Source organism: Paramormyrops kingsleyae, chromosome 15 (assembly GCF_048594095.1).
Source record: "Paramormyrops kingsleyae isolate MSU_618 chromosome 15, PKINGS_0.4, whole genome shotgun sequence".
Lineage (NCBI taxonomy): Eukaryota > Metazoa > Chordata > Actinopteri > Osteoglossiformes > Mormyridae > Paramormyrops > Paramormyrops kingsleyae.
In genome coordinates, this window is record NC_132811.1 from 23,380,750 (window position 1) to 23,402,921 (window position 22,172).

At 39.7% G+C, this 22,172-nt stretch overlaps 1 protein-coding gene across 3 annotated transcripts in view; it reads left to right on the plus strand.

Moving 5' to 3' along the window:
• Positions 1–22,172, plus strand: part of lrrc7 (leucine rich repeat containing 7) — a 181,499-nt gene that overhangs the window by 48,689 nt on the left and 110,638 nt on the right. For all 3 annotated transcript variants that reach the window (XM_072699695.1, XM_072699696.1, XM_072699697.1), the window contains exon 2: positions 2,133–2,444. The gene's annotated coding sequence lies outside the window, so the exon portion shown is untranslated. The remainder of the gene's footprint in view (positions 1–2,132; positions 2,445–22,172) is intronic.

Sequence of the window (22,172 nt, forward strand, 5' to 3'; positions counted from 1 at the left end):
ATGTGCACTGGATATTATAAAAAATGGATGAATGGATGGATGGATGGATGAATGGATGGTTATTGATTCTCAACACCCAGCATTTTCAGTATGGAAGTATTAGAATATGTGTTATCAAAGTGTTCCTGGTGGTTTTTGGGGGTGTTGAGTAGTCTGTCATTTCCTAGTGTACAGACATGGAAAGTTCCATTGTGAAACATCGCTTCACAGCTGAGTCCCTTCATCAGTCCCCTGCAGTGATGCAAATGCATGTGTCAACTGTCTAATGGAAGAGCAGTGGAAATCACATTAGGATCTTTGGAGGAGGAGCAGATCTTTGTGGAAATGTGGTATTTTGGAGCGGGGCGAGGAATGTGGTTCCACATATTCATACATATTACACTAGATGAAATTAAGTCGGGAAATATTGACAGAGATATTTGGTGCAAGTAGAACTTTAATGGTGTGCAACTCTGGACTAAAGCTTGCATTCAAAAATATCATCTGTATTAACCGCTGCTTTTTTTCTCTGGGTGTAAAAGCAAACTTATCTAAAATAATACCTCACTATAGCAGGAATGTACTACTTCATAATAACTAGGAATTGTTTGCTTCCTGGTATAAGCCCAGAATGACAAGAGCTTCACAGCTGTACATTCTTAGGCCAGGAGATTGCAGCACTGTTTCTGTTTTTCACTTTTGTTCTACAGTTTCTCTGTATTCAGAAGCACTGGAATTATTTTGTGGAGCATATTAAAATTCCTTAATTTGATTAGCAAGTACATTGCCAAGAAAATGATATATAGAGCTAATATATATGAAGGTGTTTGGTTTCTAACCTGAAGTCAGATGCAAGTCACAAAGGATTCATTTATGTTATTTTCCCCTGCTGTTATCCAATTAGCCGCTGCCCCTGTTATTGAATGAGGCTAATGTGGTTGCAGGGAAGCTGGGGTAGAGTACTCCGCATCATAGGCACAGACTGAGTCACCTTGCCAATTAGCATGTGTGTGTCCATGACATCATGCGCTAGTTAGCAAGGAGCTGCGGCTTTCCCAGGTGGCGGAGAGAAAACGCTAGAGATCATTGCTAGTTTGTTTGGTTTCATTCTTTGACAATTTCAGATTTCATAAATAGCTACTTAAAAAATGTTCAGTTTGGGCATCATCCCCTGTACCTTTGGGCTGAAAAGCCTAGTCTTTCCTGCATTAGGAAGTTTGTGGAGACATTGTACAGCTGTTTGGGCAGATATTTATAACGCCTCTGAAAGCATTATGCGGAATGTGGACTTTTTATTGATAATACTGAGAAACAGCTATTTTAGTTACAAACCTTGCCCATCTGCTCCTTGAAAATGTATAAAGGCCATAACAAATGTATTTCAATCTTCTGTTACATTCTACTAATGAATACAAGTGAGTGATAGAACAAAATGCATTCCAGAAGTACTTGTTATGGGTTGTTCATGTGGTACACAAGTTTAAAGAAACAGAGAGAACCCAAAATGTCGTGTTCTTGTGCATGTAAACAAGGGCACATGTTTCTGCTTGCTGTGTCGCTTTGCTGTTTTGTTGTTACAGTATGCTGTATTTTGCTTGTTTGTTCCTATTTTGGGTTGTTTTGAACCAAACCTTCATGCTGTCTCACTGCCTTCAGGGGACCGCAGGGGCCTTAAATATTTCATGCTAACCATTAATCAAAATGGAAATGCTGTAGACATGACATTCATATTTTGGCTGGTCCAAGGTTATTGATGAGCTGGAGAAGAAATGACCGAACTGTGTGTAATTAGGTTAAGACTGTAGAATGTAGCAGTCAGGATACATGAAAACAGACAAAATAAGTGTAACAGTAAGTAATGGAGGCAAGACTTCTTCAGTGTTTTCTCAGAAGTAAAAATAAAGAAAATACAAAATACTCTTGGCAAAAGACTGTTTGCTCTCTGCCTAGAGCTAATTTTTCTGTTTCCTCGAATTTAACAATAGAGGCAAAAACCAAACATAATCACAAATAAGGAAGTTCCACTGTAAATTAGTGTCAAAATAACTATATAGAAACAATTACATGAATTGATTGGCATTAAACAAATTCCCAATACTATCTTAATCATCTGTGATACTGCTAATCATGACTTGCACTGGCTGTATTTGTAGGAATCGCTGTCCCATGGGAAGTAGAGCACATAGATCTGCAAAGCGGGCCTGAAGACAGAGCAGCAACAGCAGCTGACCTTCTTTGGCTAACATGGACGACCTCTCCCAAGACCTCGTCCAGCTCTAGCGTCCGTCAGGATTTCTTTGAATAAAGAGATGGAAATGAGGCGCGACGACGGGAACAAATGAGAGTCGACGTATCAGACGTGTCTCGCCGTTCTTCAGCGACATCCAGAGGGCTGTGCTGACCCTGGCCTTGCCACCAGAGGAAGCAGGAAACGACACCTTCCTGGGCCTTCTGCTTGCTGTGTGGTGAGTGGGCTGCACTGGACATCAAGAACGGTTCAGAAGGTTTTAGTCTCTGCTGCCTTCCTAGTTAAACATTCAGCTCATGTCCTGTCTGCATTAATGGCTCAGTGCTTGGGAGGGAATTCACTCACTGCTTTCTATGATATATTAGGCAGTTATTTAAATTATGGCAAATGCTAGAGTCCATTGTGGAAAATGTACCTGCATTGAGAATGTGTGTTGTCACTGTTTGCTGTTGATAAATCACAGAAAAGCAGGTATCCCTTGTACTTCTGTTGCAGAAGAGATCCTCTAGGTGGATAGAGAGACTGTTGTCCATGGTCTTTTATGAGTGGTACAAGATGAATGATAGACAGGTGCATATTGTGTGAGGTAATATTATGCCCCATTTCGAAACATAATGTGTCACCAAAGGCTTAACTGAAATAGTGAGTTTATGGTATGGATGTATCATTGTTGTAAATACTGAGCATGACATTAGTATTAATTAGGAAAACATTGGGCTCATTTTCATTACGGAAGATGAATGGATGAGTGGAAGATATTGTGGTGAGATGTCAAAAAGTCTAAGGATCTCATCCTGTATTGTCATCTCAACTTTCCAGGGTTGTCTTTGCACGGCTATTTTATTTACTTCAACTTTAATTTCTTCTTTTCCAAAAGACTTATTTAAATACTGTAGGTCATGGCTCTTCTGGTCACATGCTGAGCTTCTGCTTTGGAGGATGTGACTGAAAGGATTTAGAGAAGGTCCTGCCATTGATTATCAGCTGGATCTCATTCTTTACCCTTCCAGGGTTAATCAAAGAAGGTGTGAAACTGGATTAATGCTTTTTTTGCGCAATTTTTTTTTTACAGCCACTGCTGTGGTGTCAGGGTTCGTTCTGTTGTTTTAATGTCTCTGGGCTGTTTCATCAAAACCATTGTTGGGTCTTAGTTTGAAGATTAATTCAGGAGATAATTGTATTATGCAGTATTAAGTTTTCTTTAATTGTATATTAAATTCATGTTCCTTTCAAATAGCACCCTGTAGAGTTCCTTCATCCTCTGGTAATATGCATAATCATTTAAGCATAAAATGATATAGAGTCTGTAAAAATATTTAATATTAAAGACTTTTATATAATTATTTTCTTTTCAGCTTGAACGGCTTCTTCACGTGGGTAACAATGTGGCCGGACACCACCAGGGGCGTGGCTTAAATCGTTAGGCATGTGTTTGTGTGCCAGGATATTATGGGGTGTCTCCTGCTTCGTCCCCTGAGCTTCCTGGGGTGGGTTTCAGGGTCACTGTTACCATTCGAACCCTCTGCAGTCTGAGGCCTCTCGGCCACTTTTGAGGTAGTCTGACATACCTTGACTTTTTAATATTCCACCTATCTAAAAACATTTATCCCAAAGTGCTACATATACTTTTGTTCAGCTCCAATAATCTGAGACCATTTAGAATGTCATTAATCTATTTTTGTTTAAATCAACTTTAAACATGCACTTTTCAAAAACCTATTTTCAAAGGTGCTAAGATATTGTAAAAAAAACAGATAAACATTTTTGGCCAAGAAAAGGATGAAGGACAGTTACTGCCTAGTATTCTCAGAATTTCTCATCAAAATTAAAGTAGATCTGTAGTACAACAGTGATTATTTTTAGTGTGTTTTGGCTTCATGGTAATTATTGTGTACAGCCATGATAATTCTTGTAAAAATGTTGATTCTTTTGAATATTCTTGTGTGAAATTAATTTATTAAATAGAGTAATGTTTCAATGTCTTTATATGGAGATAATGATGTTGCTTATTAAAGCTAATCAACATTTTTGCTTCAATGAATGGATGGATTTTACCAATGAAGGGTAACACTATACTTAGTATAGATCTGTGAATGTTATTTCATTCATTTGTGCAGCCATTTTATATTCAAATTATCTTTCTGCTCAAACTTCATGAACAGTATTTAGTGTGTAACCTGGAATTTGATTGTAAAAAAAAAAAAGCTTTTCAGCTAATTCACAAATGTGAAACTTCTAAATACACTTGTCTTTTAAAGAATTCCGCCCAAAAATTTTGGCCCAGATAATGTCCGACATATCTAAAGGGATTGTGTTACATGCACTTTGAAGGGAATTTACTATTTACTAAATTGCACTCCAACATCTCTGTTTCAGTTTCTTTTGGAATTGGTGAAGAATAAAATTACTGCATTCAGCAAATCGTCAGTTTTTTTTCTGATTGTAGCATCACCCCCAATTTATAATGCTCAATTTCCCCCGGGCCCTTAGAGATAGGCCAAAATTCTCAAAATAGGTAAAAAGGCCAAATTCTCAAAATGCTTTCCTGATGATTGTTGTAAATTGTCCAGTGTTGTGATCCATACAGCAGTAAACAATTCATGACACTGATCATTTTGTCACTAGACGAACATGAGGAGGATACCGCTACAGCACATGTGCAAATGGGTCAGATGCTGGAGGAATTGTCCCTTCAGTTAAGTGGAATCAGATGGAGTCTTTGAAATGGGTACTCTTGCTCCAGAATGAAAATCCCACACTTCCTTGTGTCACAGCAATATCTGTTACTGTATAGGGCAGTGTTTCCAAAACCAGTCATCGGGGTACACTGGACAGATCTGCATTTTTGTTTTGTCCCAGTTCTCAGAACATCTGACCCAAGTAATCAGGAGCTCTAAACACCTTACAGGTAGGCTGGGAACTGGGATAAAGCAAAAATGTGGATCCGCCCAGTGTGCCCTGAGGACTGGTTTGGGAAACACAGGTCTAGGGTAGTAATTCTCAACCCATTCCCCAGGTACCCCCCGACGGTCCACATTTTTGCTCCCTCCCAGCTCCCTGCCAGACAATCCACATTTTTGCAAAAACATGCACTCTCTGTGGGTCCCTGAGGACCAGGTTGAAAAACTCTGGTCTAGAGAGCTGTTTCTTTTCTAACCAGTCGTGTAATGGCACAAATACACTCCCTGGCCAAAAAAAGTCATCATTTGAATTTATATCAGCAAATACTTAAGAGCCAATGACCGGGTCATTATTACAGTTCAGGAACATTATGCAGCAATAAAGTAAATTCAGTTGAGCACCTGAATCTATTGAATGGCCAGGTTACACCTCCATCCATTATGAATGGATTTCTTTCTTCCCTGTTGGCATGGGCATATTCCAGGACAAGAATGCCAAGATTCATTGGGTTCGAATTGTCAAAGAGTGGATGATTAAGGAGCATGAGGAATCATTTTCACGTATGACTTGGTCACCACAGAGTTGTGACCTTAATTGAAGGTCTTTGGGATGTGCTGAAGGAGGCTTTATGGAGTGGTTCAACTCACTTGTCGATACAGGATCTCGGTGAGAAATGAATGTGAGGTATTGCATAAGCTTGTGGAAACAATGCCATGACAAATGTGCACTATAATCAAAGCTAAAGGCGGCCCAACGAAAAATTGATGACAACTTTTTTTTTTGGCCAGGCAGTATATGAACCCTAACTGTCTGATTAAAGGTGTGCATGCTCTTCCTTTTTGAGGAGCACCTTGAAATTAGATGGATGACGATGTTGGAAAAAATCCATCCGTCCATCTTTCCATCATCCATGCTTCTTATGCAGGCTTCACAATATGTTTTGAGGTAAATATAAGACACTAAAACCCATCAGAATTGCATCCACTGCTGTCTGCAAGACATTATATTGCAATATGGAAAAACATCCTGACTCAAATGAACAAACAGTTTGGATTTGATCATAAGGCCAGTTATAAAAGGGGGACTGATGTATCTAGGGAGTGAGGTTGTATAAGAGTCCTTATTCTCTCACTTGCTGCGCTACTCCTTATGTGGGCAGTGCTTCCCATGTTCATCCCCATGTAGTCCTGTACAATACATCTAGGAATTTGGTCAAAAGGGCTGACATGTATAGTTCGTAGAGGGGATGTGGGAGAGTTCAGCCGGCAGCCATTGATGTGCCCACACATTTACCGTAAAGTACATTTGTGAATATGGAGCTGAAATATTGACTAAAGAGAGAAAAACAGAACACTAAAGTGATTGATAGGCATTTAGAGTACATGCAGTAAAATACTGCAGTAAACAAAGTGCCGCTCAGATCGACGGCCTCCCATGCTGGTACTGCACCCTCTTCACCGTCGCTCTTTCTTACAGAGGGAGCCCTATTTCACCCCAAAGCCGTGTTTTCTCCCCGCTCTGTTGATCTCAGCATTACTGGTGGCCCATATATTCAGACAGATGCCTCGGTCTTGCCTGCATCTCCCATGAATGAGTCACGCTTCTTTTACTTTTTTTGCAACCGCAAGGTCAGCAGAAGCAGAAGGCCCCATTCAGCAGTGAGTGCTTGTGATGGTTATACGGCCGCGACACCTCAGCGGGGTTAGCAAAGGCAAAGTACGAAGAGCTCACTCACATTCTGGCTTGACTGTTTCAATAGACAGTGAGGGGGAGATGGTGAATGGAACCATGTGATGCATGTTTTCTGAGTATTGTCATTTGAGGGGTACTATTTTTATTATATTTATTTTATACATTATGTATAGCATGGATTTTCATGACACTTCCTTTTCTGACTCAGCTTCTCCTCTAGAAGTCTGTCTCTCCCTGTCCCGTCCATTATCTGGGTACAATTCCACCAAACCTGCCATTTTACACCCAGACCATCTGTCATATGGCCCTTGCTTGTCACTGTTGACTAATTTGTCAGATTAAGAGAATCCTCAATCCACTAATACAGCAGGGATTTACCATTCAGGGTTTAATTGGCTCGTGGGAGTTCTACGTACACAAAAATGCTCTAAGTGCACAATGAAAAATGATTGGTTCTATGTGATAACCAATCAGATTGTAGAGGTGGTGGGTCCAAGCAACTACAGGAGGTGGGACCAAGATATATGATTGGTTGGTCCCACCTCCTCTTTTTCATTCTGCCCTCAGAACATTTTTGGGTAAGTGCAACTCCCATGAGCAAGTAACTGCAGTTTGCTGAGAAATTAATTTGCTTTGAAAACATCCACCAGTCATTTTTCCATACAATTGATTTTGGATTATTCTGCAGAATTATGTTTAACGTTGTTAAACATAAGGAATCAAAAAAATGAAGCATACTGCTCTTCCTATACTAATGGACATATTTACATCAGATTGTCGGGCTACTGCAGTGGCCTTTTAATGGGAATATGAGGAATCTTCTTTAGATTCAATCACACATGCAGTGTGTTTGCACATCATACTGACCAATGATCTTACACCTGTGGTGGATCCATTTAATGAGAAATTGCCTCTTTTTAGAGTTGTGCAATATATCGGTTAAAATATCATGTTGGCCGATATTTGTAATAAATCAAGATATCAGTATCGGTCTAATGAATCAGTCATGGCGAATATTGCTGGCCGATATTTAAACTTTATTAATATTCAAAGTTAGCAGCAACATAACTACTAAAATAATGGAGATGATTGCCTTGGATGTTCAGACATGTTCCATAGTGGAGGATGAGGGATTCGTTGGGTCATTCACTGCTGAGAAGTAGGTTGCCAACGTGAAGAAAAAAGAGACCCCTCCCCCTCGGGTCTACACATGCAGGGGGGACACTGATCATGTGGGATAAATCCTATCGTATATTGGTTAAAAAAGGTTCACTGCATTTCATTTTGCGATCGGGGATGATCCAGTAAAATGCGGGAAGGATGGCAGCTCTACATTTAGATGGGTTTTGTCAGAACAATTAAAACGTCTGTTAGTTTGACATGTGTTGGACACAGCATCACTCATGACTATTCTTAGTTGTTTGGCTTTTCATGCTAACAATCTGCATTTTCCTGACTGTGCGGATGTGCAGATGTGCCATTGCTGTCTCAGAGATGCAGCCACGCAGCTTCACAGCCCACTTCTGCAGAGTTTGCATGCTTTCCCCTGTGTGTCATGTGTGTTTCATCTCCCTCCTGCATTACACGTGCCTGCAAGTGTGGGACAGGTAGATGTTGTAAATGAGAACTGGCTGCACACCCTAGTCTCACAGAGAGACCAAATGTCAGCATACAAAGAGTTTATTTACTACAAAGAGTTCACTGTTGCTACAGCTAAGAGCAGAAACTCCACTGAACGGGAGTTACAGTGCAGGCCTGTGATCAGCAGGTGATGTTTACAAAGCAAAACCATCCTCTCATCCACTGTCAAACACACATTGTCAAGTGGCAGGAGGCAGGTGATATCTCAGCATTGCCCGGGGGCAGTTTTATTACAGCCACTAGAAGCAACTTTGTAAATAGCTCCTTTTTCCAGTATGTCATTTTGCAGACGGCATCTAAATAGTGATGATGTCTGTTAGAGTATTTCCGAAGAACCACATCTTGGTATGGGGTAGGGGGGTGGGGTGTGTGTTAATGTTTGCTCAGCTTGGAGAAGAGGTGGAGTGGTTTTCTGTAGAGTCACGCCTATCCCTGTTAATAATGCTGTTCAGTCCTTTGTCATTATAAGGAGTCTCATCATAGCTAAACAATGTATGCTACATTTTTATGAATAATTAAAACATTTGTGCATATTCTAACAACAGTGAGATGACAAAGTAGGACTTTACAGTGATGTAGTTCTTCCTCCATCCTTCTAGACAGTGACTGTTCACATTGATGTACGGGTTTAATTCACACTTGTCAATTTACATTCGCAGTTCAGGTGAATTTTAAGAGGCACAAATGAGGCTGAGCGAATTGAAGACGGCCTCCTGACTACAAATGGGCTTTACTCTGTGGTGAGGGGCTGTGACTGGGAATGTGGTGCACCGTCTTGGGAACACATCTCGCTTCCAGCCATCCGACCGACTCCTCATTACCGCCGTCCCCGGGTCCGCAGGGAGCAGCGGCCTGAATGCTGTAGTGTTCAGCCATAATGCTGCTGTCAAGAAATATTGAACCACACTGATGTTTGTATATCTGCACAAACATGTATGCAGGTTCAGTTTGACAAAGGATTCTGGGATATATGAGCAATTTCCTGAGTAATCTTCTAATATAAGTTTTATGAAACTTTTACAAAAATCATCATAGTGGAAGTGTTTCTCTTGGTCCTCTGCTAAAATCCCTGGATTACCGCATTATCTGTATACTTTGATATGGATATAAAGAAGGAGCCAGGCCGTTAATAGGGAGAGCGGAGCAAAGGCAGTTCATTTGCTTAATAACATGAAAGTGGCGTGAAAGTCTGTGCATGCTCTTGGGAGTTCATGATAATTAAAAGTGCTTACTCTTTTTCTTTTCCTCACACCCCCCCCCCCCCCAGTTAAGACAGCGTGCTCTGTCATTTCCGTCAGAGTGACATCAATCGCTCGTGCCGCTTAGTTACCATAGGGATTCCTGATGATGTTCTACTTCTGAAATAGCCTTCTGTCAGTCACGTTGTAGGCCTGGACTCTTTTGCATATGCAGCCTTTAGAGGGGTTCACGAGGAAGGACGTGCAAACTCATATGTGACTCTGCTACTGGGATGTCTGATTTTTATCAATGAAGTCTTTTACCATCAGATGATTAAGGACGTTACCAGCCGGCCGTCTCTCTGGACTGCTCCCTTATTGGTATTCAGAAAGAAGGAATAGTTTTGATTCCCCACAACTCTGGAGACTTGGATTACCGTTGACACTTAGTTGTGACAGTATCACACAAGATGAAAACTAATAAGCCCTTAATTCCATCCAGAAAACACCTGGGAAGTGCTGCTGACGTCCGTAGACGTTGGTTTTGCTGTGGATTCGTGGTATAATGCATCCCCTGGGGAGCCGGACTCGACTGAGAGTAGCCTCCAGTCAGCAATGCCCAGATTACACAATTTGCTCCATCCAGTTTTACATAAAGCATCCATTTTGGCAGCAGATAACAGTACCCACACAGAGCAAGCAAATGCCTCTTTTCCGTTCTTCCGTGCCTCATCCTCAAACCAGATTTCAGGTCTAATGCAGACACAACTTAATTGCAGTGTTGTAATGTTTTTTGTTATATGTTGTTATATTTCTTTAACTGGATACAATAAGATGGAAAACAATGTCTAGTTTTTATTTCCCTTTCTATTTCTCTGATATGTATGAGAGAGAAAGCATGCATTATAGAGAGGTGGCAGTATCTATTCTTATGGGAGAGGTATACAATATGAAGTAATGATTCAATGTATTATGTGAAGCTTGGCTGCCTTTAATGTATTCTTACATGCACAAGCCTTTTCTTTATTTCTCCTACACAGAGAGAGAGCCACAAATCTATGTTCTGCTGGGCACCATTTATAAAACCCTTATATTTTTTAAGGAACTACACAATGGTGTAATTATGATTGCTTAGGTAGAATTCCGATTCAGCTGTAGACATGGTGCTCTGGTTCTCCTATAGTTACTCTGGATTAGGATGCTTTATATCATAAACTTTCAAGGTAATGGCCTGTACAGAAATGAGCAGAAATGAGAGGCCATGCAGGTTGTTCACATTGTACCTCTTGAGTCCCTTTATGCTTTTTAGAGAACCTCCATAGCCCATCCATTTTCAACTAATGAAGTTTGTGGAACAGGGAACAGGAAAGACATGTGAGGAACATGTACTGTCTTGTAAAACATGTTTACCTCTGGAGGGAATTGAACATGTACTCCCTTGGTTGGTTGGTACTATGGATGCTCTTCGCGTCATGTTAATAGCGCACCCTAGCAGATTTCCCCAATGATCTTTCAGATCTTTCATGTAGATCAGTGGGACCTGTCTCCATGGTAACGCCGGCAGATGGATCTCAGCAGAGTGGAGCGTGTCTGTTCTGCCTGACGAGGGAGTATTCTGGGAAGCATCACTAACAGTGTGTTTTTTTTCCTTACACTCACACTCTTGGAATTCCTGTTCACCTCGAATCCACTGCTTATACCAGTTAAGTCATTTTCCGAGCCCCTATTTCCAATTCTCTGTACCGGAAGTTGTTGTTTTTTGTTTTTTGTTTTTTTTGCGATTAAATGAAATGTTAGGTTCCAATGTGTACATTGATGACTCTATTGCTTTAGCACTAAATAAATTGCTACGTTTCACTGTATTATTAAACCTTACGTCATAGATAGCTTTAGGTTGGTGTAGGAAGCTTTGTCTTGTGTCTCTTTCTGAGAAACACAGGATGACCTGTATAGCATAGCAAACATGTTTCCATCCTCACCGGAGACCCCGTGCTGCTGAAACATCGGGTCTGGAGACTGCGATGTCCTGTCAAAGACTGCTGCCAGCAAGTGTCACTCAGGCAGTGGGATGAACAGGAGGCCTGCGGTAACAAACTGGCACCTCCTCGCCTGCAGTGACGTTTGTTTAGCATTCGCTGGAACTCATCACTCCTGGACATGCTCATTAACCACAATGAAGGAGATAAAAATTTACCAGAAAATGTGGATTGCAAATGCAATTTTACATTAATGAAGAAGAAGGTGAAGTCTGCCTTTGGAATTTATCCTAAGAAATCGATCCGTGTCAGAAAATAAATATTGCCGTGTATTTTCACGCACATTGTGAGCCTAAAGCATACTGACACTGGATTCTGACACTTATCTTGACTGCACACTGCATTCTGGTTGATGTGCCTGATCACTGGTGTGTTTCACTTCTTTATTCCTCCCTTGTGCTGCCATTCCGGCCTTTTCTGGATATTCTCAGAGCGGCCGGTGGGGACCAGCTGTGGTCAGGGCTCTTTCCAAGGGACAGCGGGTGACTGTGTCAGATGAAGCAGTCCAGGGGTGTCATTGCAGATCCTACTGCTCCCTCTGGACTGCTACGAGAGCCTTTGGAAAATGTCACTGGCGGCTGGCCTTATTGTCTGCCTGTCCCTGCAAAACAGTTGGTGGATTGCAAGCCAGTGAATGCTCAGCAGTCTCTAGGGGACAGCAAATGACCTCATGGATAAAAAAACGGTGCCTTACAGTCAAATAGTCATTTCACAAGTGAAAAGGCTGATTGCCCTGCTCATAGTGTGGATATAATACCTGAAAAACCATATATTGAGTCAGTAACATTCCCCTGTACTCCATACTCCTGCGATTAATTTTTTTTTAATAAAATTCCTCTCTTAGGAATTTTCTCAATATTTCCGCTGTTTTGCACAAAAACTGCAGTCTTTCTATAATTTTGTTACAGTCTTTTGCTTATTTTTTTACCTTCACCTTTGTGTTTTTATAGCCAGCGTTGGTAACATGTGTATCATACAGTAATGGATACATTTATACTCAGGGGTCACGTTTTATGAAGGATCAGCTTCTCCCTAAGAGAGGAGCATGTATCCAGGCCATATGGACCGTACTGAGAGGACTTCATCACATTTTCATCACTGCCCTCTACAATATCCCTCTGTAGGCAGTTGTTCAAGTTGATGAGAAACTCAAGAGTCTGTCTGAGTTCTTTACTTTTCCATTCTGTCATTCCATTCGGTCAGCAAGCAGTGCTTTCCATGTTTTGAATAAGTTTTTTCTAGGAAGTTGCCCTTTGATGTTGTCCCTGTCCTTTGATAGGGATGTTCTTTTGAAGGCCTGTAGCTACTTTACACAGAATATAACAGAATCTAGTCAAGATTACCTTTGATAGAGCTGGTGATTCCTTGTTTTTAAAAAAAGATAATGTGCAATTAATTGAAAACAATTACCATCAAGAGGTTATTTATAAAGCATATTTTAATATCATGTTTGATGCACAGATATTGAAATAAATGTGACCTGCTAGTACTGACACCCAACTCCTGTTAGTCCTATCTATCTATCTATCTATCTATCTATCTATCTATCTATCTATCTATCATCTATCTATCTATCTATCTATCTATCTATCTATCTATCTATCTATCTATCTATCATCTATCTATCTATCTATCTATCAATCATCTATCTATCTATCTATCATCTATCTATCTATCTATCTATCTATCTAACTAACTATCTATCTATCTATCTATCCATCTATCCATCCATCCATCCATCCATCCATCCATCCAGTTTTGTATACAAAAACTGACCTTTGAGCTTAGCCGCAGGCAATAAGGCTGCTAGCTTATGCTCTTAGTACAGACAGTGGCTTATGTTGTATATAAGCAAAATGATTAACAGTAGTAGACTTAGGCAATATCTAATTTTCATGCCATGCAGACATAACACCACGGTGTACAGGTATGGTATGTCAGTGGAATTTTAAAAAGCAAAGCAATTCCGGCATTTTGAAATGTTCCCCCAAGATACAGCTTTGCTGAAAGGAAATACCGCGGTATGCCGTGTTACATAATACTGCCCAATGCTAAATAGTAGTTCAACTAACAAATGTGTTGTCGATTAATGAGTGTGAATATAATGTCTTCAAGTACAAATATGTATGTTAACTGTGGTATAAGTGGGTTAACACACCCCATGTCGTGCATTCTAAGTTTTTAAACACACCACAGAGGGATTCACTCTCCGCTTTGTGTCGTAGTTCCTCGCCTCTGTATCTGCGTGAAGATAAACCATAATGAGATGTGCAGTCATATGAAAATAATCAACAGCTTAATGTAATGTGACCCAATGCAAAGCGGGATGTGATCTTAAAAAATAGTTCCTATAAGGATAGAATGTCCAGTCAGGCTACTCACTGGAAGCAGAAAGTCAGGTAACCATAGAAACTGTCAACAGATAAGTGCTTGGGTTTTGAAAATCAAAGAACATTATGTTGATAAGATTGGCTGCTATTTCATGAGCAAAATGTCACACAGATTTTTAGCTTGACATGTTTAATAAGATATTAAAGCACATTAATGTAGAACAGTTATTAGGCTGCCGGAACTACCTATGTACACAAAAATAATCAACACCCACATGACATCTCTGGACCAATAAGAAAACAGTATTTACCAAAGCCATGCTATAAAATTGTATAATGCATAGCTTGCCTTGCATAACCTTTACATATATATCGCCATTGCATTTTAATAAATCCTGTGTATTGCATATTATCTTTTCATCCTTCTATAAATTAATGATAGCAGCAAATGACATTCATATTTTGTAACCTGTAGAAAGTAATTTTATTATAATTAATTCTTACATAAAAAAACAGCACACACTTCATTTAATATATATGTTTTTTATAATTATTTGTAGTACAAATTGAATGTGTAAATGCAGTGACAGACTGTTCACTGGGCCCTGGGGCAAAAACAGACAATGCCCCTTCAAAATTCACACCTAGGGCCTGCCTATGCCAGCTGCCGCAGTTGCAGATCATGAAATTTAAGTAGCCTCAAATATTGTACCCATCATGCACTGCAGTAGTTAGCAAATTCCATAAACATGCTTTTTTGTCAAATACATGCTTCGACAACAGTTTGACTACAAAACATTAAAATCTGTTACATTTCAAACTTGTTTTAAGTATTGTACCAAATATTTTTTTGTATTATGATTCCTACCACAATGAGACTGTATACATAAAAATGAGAGATATAAAAGTAGCATGTCACAATCTTCTGTAGTATGAATGACATCAGTGCCTTAATCCTCATGAATGTTTTGCATACATATGAGATTTGCAGTTGGAAAGGGGCCCTTGAAGTTGCTATGGGCGGGCCTTGCCTACCAGTCCTCCCCTGTGAAAACGTAAGGCGCATTTGCTGCATTGTTTACACTTTGAGACCATCTGCATATGACAGAAATATCACCCCAACGCCTGCAAGTTTAACAGAGAAGTGTAGGACACACTTTCCATCAAATGTCAGCTTTAAGCTCGCAAGCTTTCAGCGCACAGTGCATCACTGTGTTATGACGGCTCTGTTTGCTATGTACATGTTCCTATCAGAAAATTAAATGCATTTCATAACCGCTAAATGTCAGACATGAGCACTCATTTCTTTGCTAATGGATTTAATGTAAATTGTAATGCTTAAAAGACTGTTGGTTGATTGCTTTTTAAACAGCAAAAGTCAAATTCCTTTTTGAAATGCAAATGTGGCAAGTTCAGCAACAGAAAGGTACCCCTCAATTCAAAGAAAAGAGATTCAGAAAAGTTGCATAAAATGTAATCAAAAATACAAACCATCAATGTTTATGCAATGGGTTCTGGGCTAAGCAATTTATCTCAGGATAGAAGGAGGAAGGCAATGAGCTTCAAAGAATAATATAGATACATATATAATATAGATACATTTATACAAGCAATACAGCATCAAAATGTACTGTCTTAACAGCATTAGCATTTTTGCATGTTGCATTTAACCTCATTACATAGGACGTGAACATCAAAGCTTCTTGAATTGACTGTGGATGCATGCTGCCCTTGACTTCTTTCAAAGATATATATCTGCTTCATAGAATGTCGGCTTCCCACAGGACCTCTGCTGCTGGGTAGACCTTCACCTTGCTGGTACATAGCAACAGTACAGAAAAACAACTCAAGCCTCTTCACATCACGGCCTCTCTTTCCATTGGCTGTATCTCGGCTTAAATAAATCCAATTATAAACACGACATGAATTAGTAACCCAGTCATTTGGGATTTTAAAATGCGGCTTGGTTCATTTACTGTAGCTGCAATTGTTTATTGAACAATACCAGCAAAATAAACCGAGCATTCTTTGTTTCCCCTGTAACATGACTTGTGCTATAATTATCAGAACTGCAGCATTTTGGATTGCCTGCTCCCAACTCTGCCCATTGTCACTCAAAGGAAACAAAAGGGTAAATACGTTAAATCTGACTGCACATTAAGATATGAATGTATAATCTATGATAAACACATGGTTTAAGGAGCATAGCATTGTCAGCCAAATGAATCACAGTTAATCATTAAACAATACCAACACCCCCAGAAAATGAAAATGCATGGAGGAACTCTGGAGATCTGTCCTGCATCCTGGAATGCTGCAAACTTTCTCTTGCCAATGTAGCTCCTTATGCCAGGCAGACAATGCAATTTAGGGAGAGTCTGTTTCAGATAAAGGAGATTAAATGTTTCTCTTCAGTCCATGTCTGAAATTGGGTTAGAGACAGGATTGGAGCATGGAACGCGGTTTCAAGAATAACCACAAGATTATTAGTATTGTGTATCCATTTTACTCATGATTAAAGCTTTATTAATGTTCCATTTACCCCCTTTTTAAATTCTCTCAAAGTTCTGTTTTGTTGATTAAGGTAATGCCTGTCCATTGAACATGTAACTTGTTTAGTTAATTGACTCACCTGAAGTTTTGGGGCCTGAATCTTAACCCTAAAGTCTTCTGCTCTCTCTTCAGCTGTTTATTTACTGTATCTCCACAGTCATGTCCACAAAGACTAAAGGAGAAGAGGCGTTTCCATGGTAACACACAGGGCAGCAAAGATATTATGTAGTGATGTGCCCGGCCTTGCTTACACTGGTACAGAACTGAAGTCCCGTCATAGTAGAGAAGTCTATGGGGTCATCTTATTCTTAGCAGTATGCATTTTTCGCATAAAGCAGGTGGCATAGCAGTAAACATTACTTGAAAATCACTGGTTCAGATGCCAACTGAAGGTGTCAAGCTGTCATATCATCGAGGAAGATACCTAATCTGGATCATTCCAGTACATCATCCAGCTGTGCATCAAACGTCAATGAAGAATCAGCTCAGCTATGAAGTAACAGTCAGAGCAACCACGTATTCCCCATTAAACCAGGAGCCACATTTTTAATAATATTTGCAGAAAAATAGCCTTTGCCATCCGGTTTTAATGTTGTGATTTCATTAAAACAACTGAAGCTTATAGACACTGATGGTATTAAGGCTGTTGGCGATATATTATAGCACACTGTGACAAAAAGGGGAAGTAAAACACATAATCAGTAACTTTTTATTGTTGGCAGATAATTGAGAAACTCGTGCTGGCTTTTTGTTTCTATTAGAAAGAAGTGAATCATGAATGTATTATGTAAAGTGCTTTACCTCCAGTCTTATCCTGAATGTTCCTTCTCTTGCTTTCTGTGAGAAAAAAAATAACAGCCTTAAATTTAAGGCACTTCTGAGTGCGTGATTTCTTTCTTTCCCTTTTTAGATGATCATAATTAGAGCGGTCTGCATTGTTCATGTAGAAATGAAAACTGTTTTATATGGGTCCATTTTATACACTCGTGGAGTACCTGTGCACTTGAAGAAGCTGCTGCACATTAATTGAAGGGAGTTTTAGACAGGTAAGCAGGCACAGTGTGCAGAAACAATTTGAATTCTCCTCTCCCAAGGTGAATGGTTGAAGTTCTGATGAAATGTCCTGTGAAAATAATCCAGTTAATTTATTGGGCTTGTGATGTAACGGCTCTCCTCAGATCTACTGACGTGTGACTCATGACAGTACAGAGCTCATATTCAGCTCTCATATTCCCCACTGTTTGCGACAGCCTGGGAGGCAGGGTAGACCACCTAGTGGAACACTGTATTGTGATCCTTGGATAAATAGTCCTGCTGTAAGCAATTATGGGATGTGTTAAAATAACAACATTGAAAAGTTAAATGTTATACAAGCCAATAAAAATGTCAGAACTTAATAATTCAATTGAATTGTCTAAGGGTGCTTTTCCACTGCACCAAGTACAATACTTTTGGTACGGTACTTTCAGTACTTTCGCCTTTCCATTGACTTCCGGTCGAGTACTAGTACCGAAAGTGCCAAACAAGCTGGAGTACTTCTTTGGTACTTTGGGGTGGGACTTGAAACACTTTCTTTGTCGATTGGTTATGCAAATAGCCTGCCTCACAAATGCTCTTCTGGGTGAGTGGGCAAACATCCCCACAGACACACTCCAAAATATTGTGGAAAGCCTTTGTATTTTTGAAACACAATACAAACGGCGCCTTGAAAACAGTTTTGAAATCAGAAAATCATGATAAATGAAGTAAAAAAATGTGATTTGGTCATAAGAACATATACAACAAAATTATCCGGATGGCATGACAAGAATAAAAAAGGATTTTGTTGAATATGTTAATACATCCTGCACATACCGTGCTGTCCTAGAATAAATATAGTTATAAATATAATGATGTGATGATGTAATAAATATTGTGGTATTTATAAAACAAAAAAGAAGTTCATAAATTTCTCTCAAACTCATCTTCGAGTGATTTAAATGGCAAGGATGAAATTGATTACGATTGCCATATTTTGAATTCAGTACAAAATACCCGCCTCATGCTGTGATGTCATTCGGTGCCGGTACCAGTTTTTACACCAGTGAAAAACCAACACCTTGAAGTACATTACTATTGATACTTTCTCGAAGTACCAAAGTACGGTGCCTGGTGCGGTGGAAAAAGGCTCGGAATCTCTTTTCAAGTCAGTACTTTGGCTTTTAAATGAGCTCATAGGTTATATCAGTACCTCTGGTGGTTTTGGCAAAGTCTTAAATGAATAAAGGGGTGTTTGTATCATCATCTGTTGATTACCTAAATCAAATATCCATTCTGCAAATGTGTGAAAGAATATGTGGCAGAAAACAAATTAACATTTGGTTCTATTATTATTAGCTATATCATTTTACTTGATGGTAGATGCAAATCTTCTTTGTAAGGAAATTTCCTGATGTATGAAGTAGCACATCCTGGTATTGATTTTTGCTCTACTGCCAGATTTATCGTCTTTACTGCCATTTGGGAATTGCTTTTGTTTAATTTGCAGCTGATTAGTAGGATATTGTATGGTATGTTTTTCATTGGAATACCAGAGTGCTTTTAGTGATACTGACCTATTCATCGTCATGGGAAAATGATCATTTTGTCTGCCCCATTTTACTCAGGCACATGAGACAAACAGACAGATATGCAGGTGACTGCAAGCTTGGGGGTCGCAGCACAGGTGGCTGGTCAATGTGGGTTAAGGGCCTAACAGCAATATCGGTCTGCCAGCCGCAGAATTCGAACCCATGACTCTTCCACCACAGGCACAGAGTCCCCCGCCTCCACACATTTAGGCTGATTTTATTCCCAGTAGACCTACTCTGAACTGACTTTAAAATAACTTCAGCAGGCGCAAACTTTATTGGACAATTAGGTTTAATTGCATATTCTGTCGGAAGTTTAAGTACTTTGTATCTGCAACTGTTTGCCATAAGTCAGCCTTATAATTATGCACTCGATGTTATTTTTCACACCACATGTGCGTCATCGTAAAAGGCACACATCTGTCCTTCTGCCATTTAGAATGAGTTACACTGGTACATGGCAGCTGTGAAGTTGGTGAGTTTGGCTGCTTGTGGGTCTTAGGACAAAAGACTCCGGTTTGTGAAGCATTCTGACCTGGGGAAATGAGGGTGCTGAATTTCACAGGGACATGCACGGCTCCTCCTGTAATCCTTTCCCCACTCAGCTGACGGCAGACAGCATGACGGTGTACACTTGAACTCTTAAAATGCTGCCCGAAGAACATGTACACTCTCTGCCCGCTCCCCAGTGAACACTGGTGCTCTTGCTTGTGCGTCAGCTCAGGATGAGGCAGCAGTGTGAACTGACTGCTGCTAAGAGTGTTTAGCATTAAAGCTAAAACACTGATCCAATCACTGAGAGTGCAGTGCTTTGTAGCCAAGTGCTTTGCATTTATGCTATATTTTATATGTGCTTAATAAGGTATATAAAATTCAGAGTGCCGTCGTTCACTAATGCTGGTGGTCCTGTTTCATGGCACGTTTGCCCACTGGTGAATCATCCATCCTGGCTGGCAGAATGCTTAGGGAAACTGCCAGTGGGGCTAGAGGAGATTTTAATGGTGACAAATGGAGCCACGGTGAGGGAGACCCTGTGCACACCAATGACTTTACGATGGAGCGCATGTGGCGCGAGACGCCTCTGGGAGGCACTGGAAAGGCACTGGTCTGCAACACCATCTCTGCGCTCCCAGAAACGGGATGTAGGAGGATCTACTGCAGACATCCTTAAACTGACATTGACATTCGGGGTAGCATTGTAGAGGTGCACTCCATGTTTCGATTGCATATTCATACTGTATATTGCATAATATAGCACTATATTATATTGCATTGCATTGTAATTTATAATTAATATACAGTAATTGAGAGAAGTAAAAAGTTTACTTGGACCCTTTTCTTGGAGCATTTTTTATAATGTTTTATATACTCTATGTCTTTCAGTGCAGAACCCCAGTCACAATATAACAGTAAATAATATATATCGTGGCCACATTTTATTAATTTGTTCCTTAGTTTTAGTTAAATCATAAAACGTGGCCACAATTTTATTTAAAACATGGGAAAGGATTAGTAAAACGCGGTCACTTTTTAATATATCTTTCCCATGATATATTGAAACGTGGCCACAATATTGTTATCATTGCCACGACATATTAAAACATGGACACAATGTACAAAACACGTTACAATACACGAAACAAAAGTAGTACGAAAACAGCTTTAGAGGAACACTGAAAGGTCCTTCTGTAGCAGTTCCGAGAAATGTGTGGTGCTTATATATGTAATACATATATATAATAACCATGGTGGATCAGATTTTTGATTGCTGTGTTGCTGCACTGTGCGATGTACATTGAGGATGCTTTGAAAAATAATGCCAACAATAGTCCTTTTATCAATTAACAGCATATAAACTGCAGAAACAGACAAAAACCAATAAAGATTTGCTGTGTCCACCATTTACCTTTAAAAGTGCATGGCTGTTCTCCAGCTGTTATGATTGTGTGTTAACCTACACATTATGTTGCTGATCATTAGCACCTGTTTTGTTTAATCATGCACTAGACCACTGATCATCAACTGGCGGCCCGCGGGCTGAATCCGGCCCGCTGAGCCGTTCAATCCGGCCCGCGACTGGATTCCAAAAATGTGAGGATCAAAAAGAAAATAGTGGTCCACACTATTAAAGCAACTATAAATAACATGGGAGCCTGAATCAAATGCCTTCAGTTTTGTAATGAAATGGAAAAAGTATAAACATTAAACATAATGTTAAGCCAAAGTTAGATTTTTATTTGATTTTCTTCTTGGGGGTCCGGCCCCCAAGGAGTCTGTCTGGTAAAACTCTGGCCCTCTGACAAATATAGTTGATGACCCCTGCACTAGATTATATGTCTACAAAATCCTTGACTGTGTGCAAAGTGTACCTAGGCAAATTGATACAGTTTTAGTCTTTCTGATGTCAGCAGTGTTTTGTGTGGCTCTTACTCCACTGCTAACTTGCACCTGTTACTACTCACTCTTTGGAAGCTCATCCTAGTAGCACTTGTACCTAAGTTGGCTACTTCACAGTTGTATGCGTGTGATGCAATATCTGGCTTGCTCATATGTCATTCTGGACAACAGCATCTGTTAAATAAATAGATGTAAATGTAATCTGAAGATAAGATGAAGATGAACTTTATTAATCCTATGAAGGAAAATACAACTCCCAGTTTCCTTGAGGTCATTTGGATTTTTAAAAACAACACTGAGGATAGCTAAATAAAAAGAGCAGGTGTTAAGTGTTATTTGAGTCCTTGGTGCTAAAACAGGTAAAGAGAAATCTAGCAGATGGTGAAATTCACTCCGGGAATTGTATAAATGTAGGCAAATCCCCAGCTGTGGTCCTTGTGCAGAATGCAAAAAGAAAATCTTCCTTACTGTTGTAAACATCAATTAACATGAAATAAAAACATGAAATTGTTCAATATTGGTGGAACTGATTTCATGTCATTGGCAGAATATATGAAGATGTATGAGTTAATATGTTTCTATATTCCTACATGGCACTTATGGTGGTT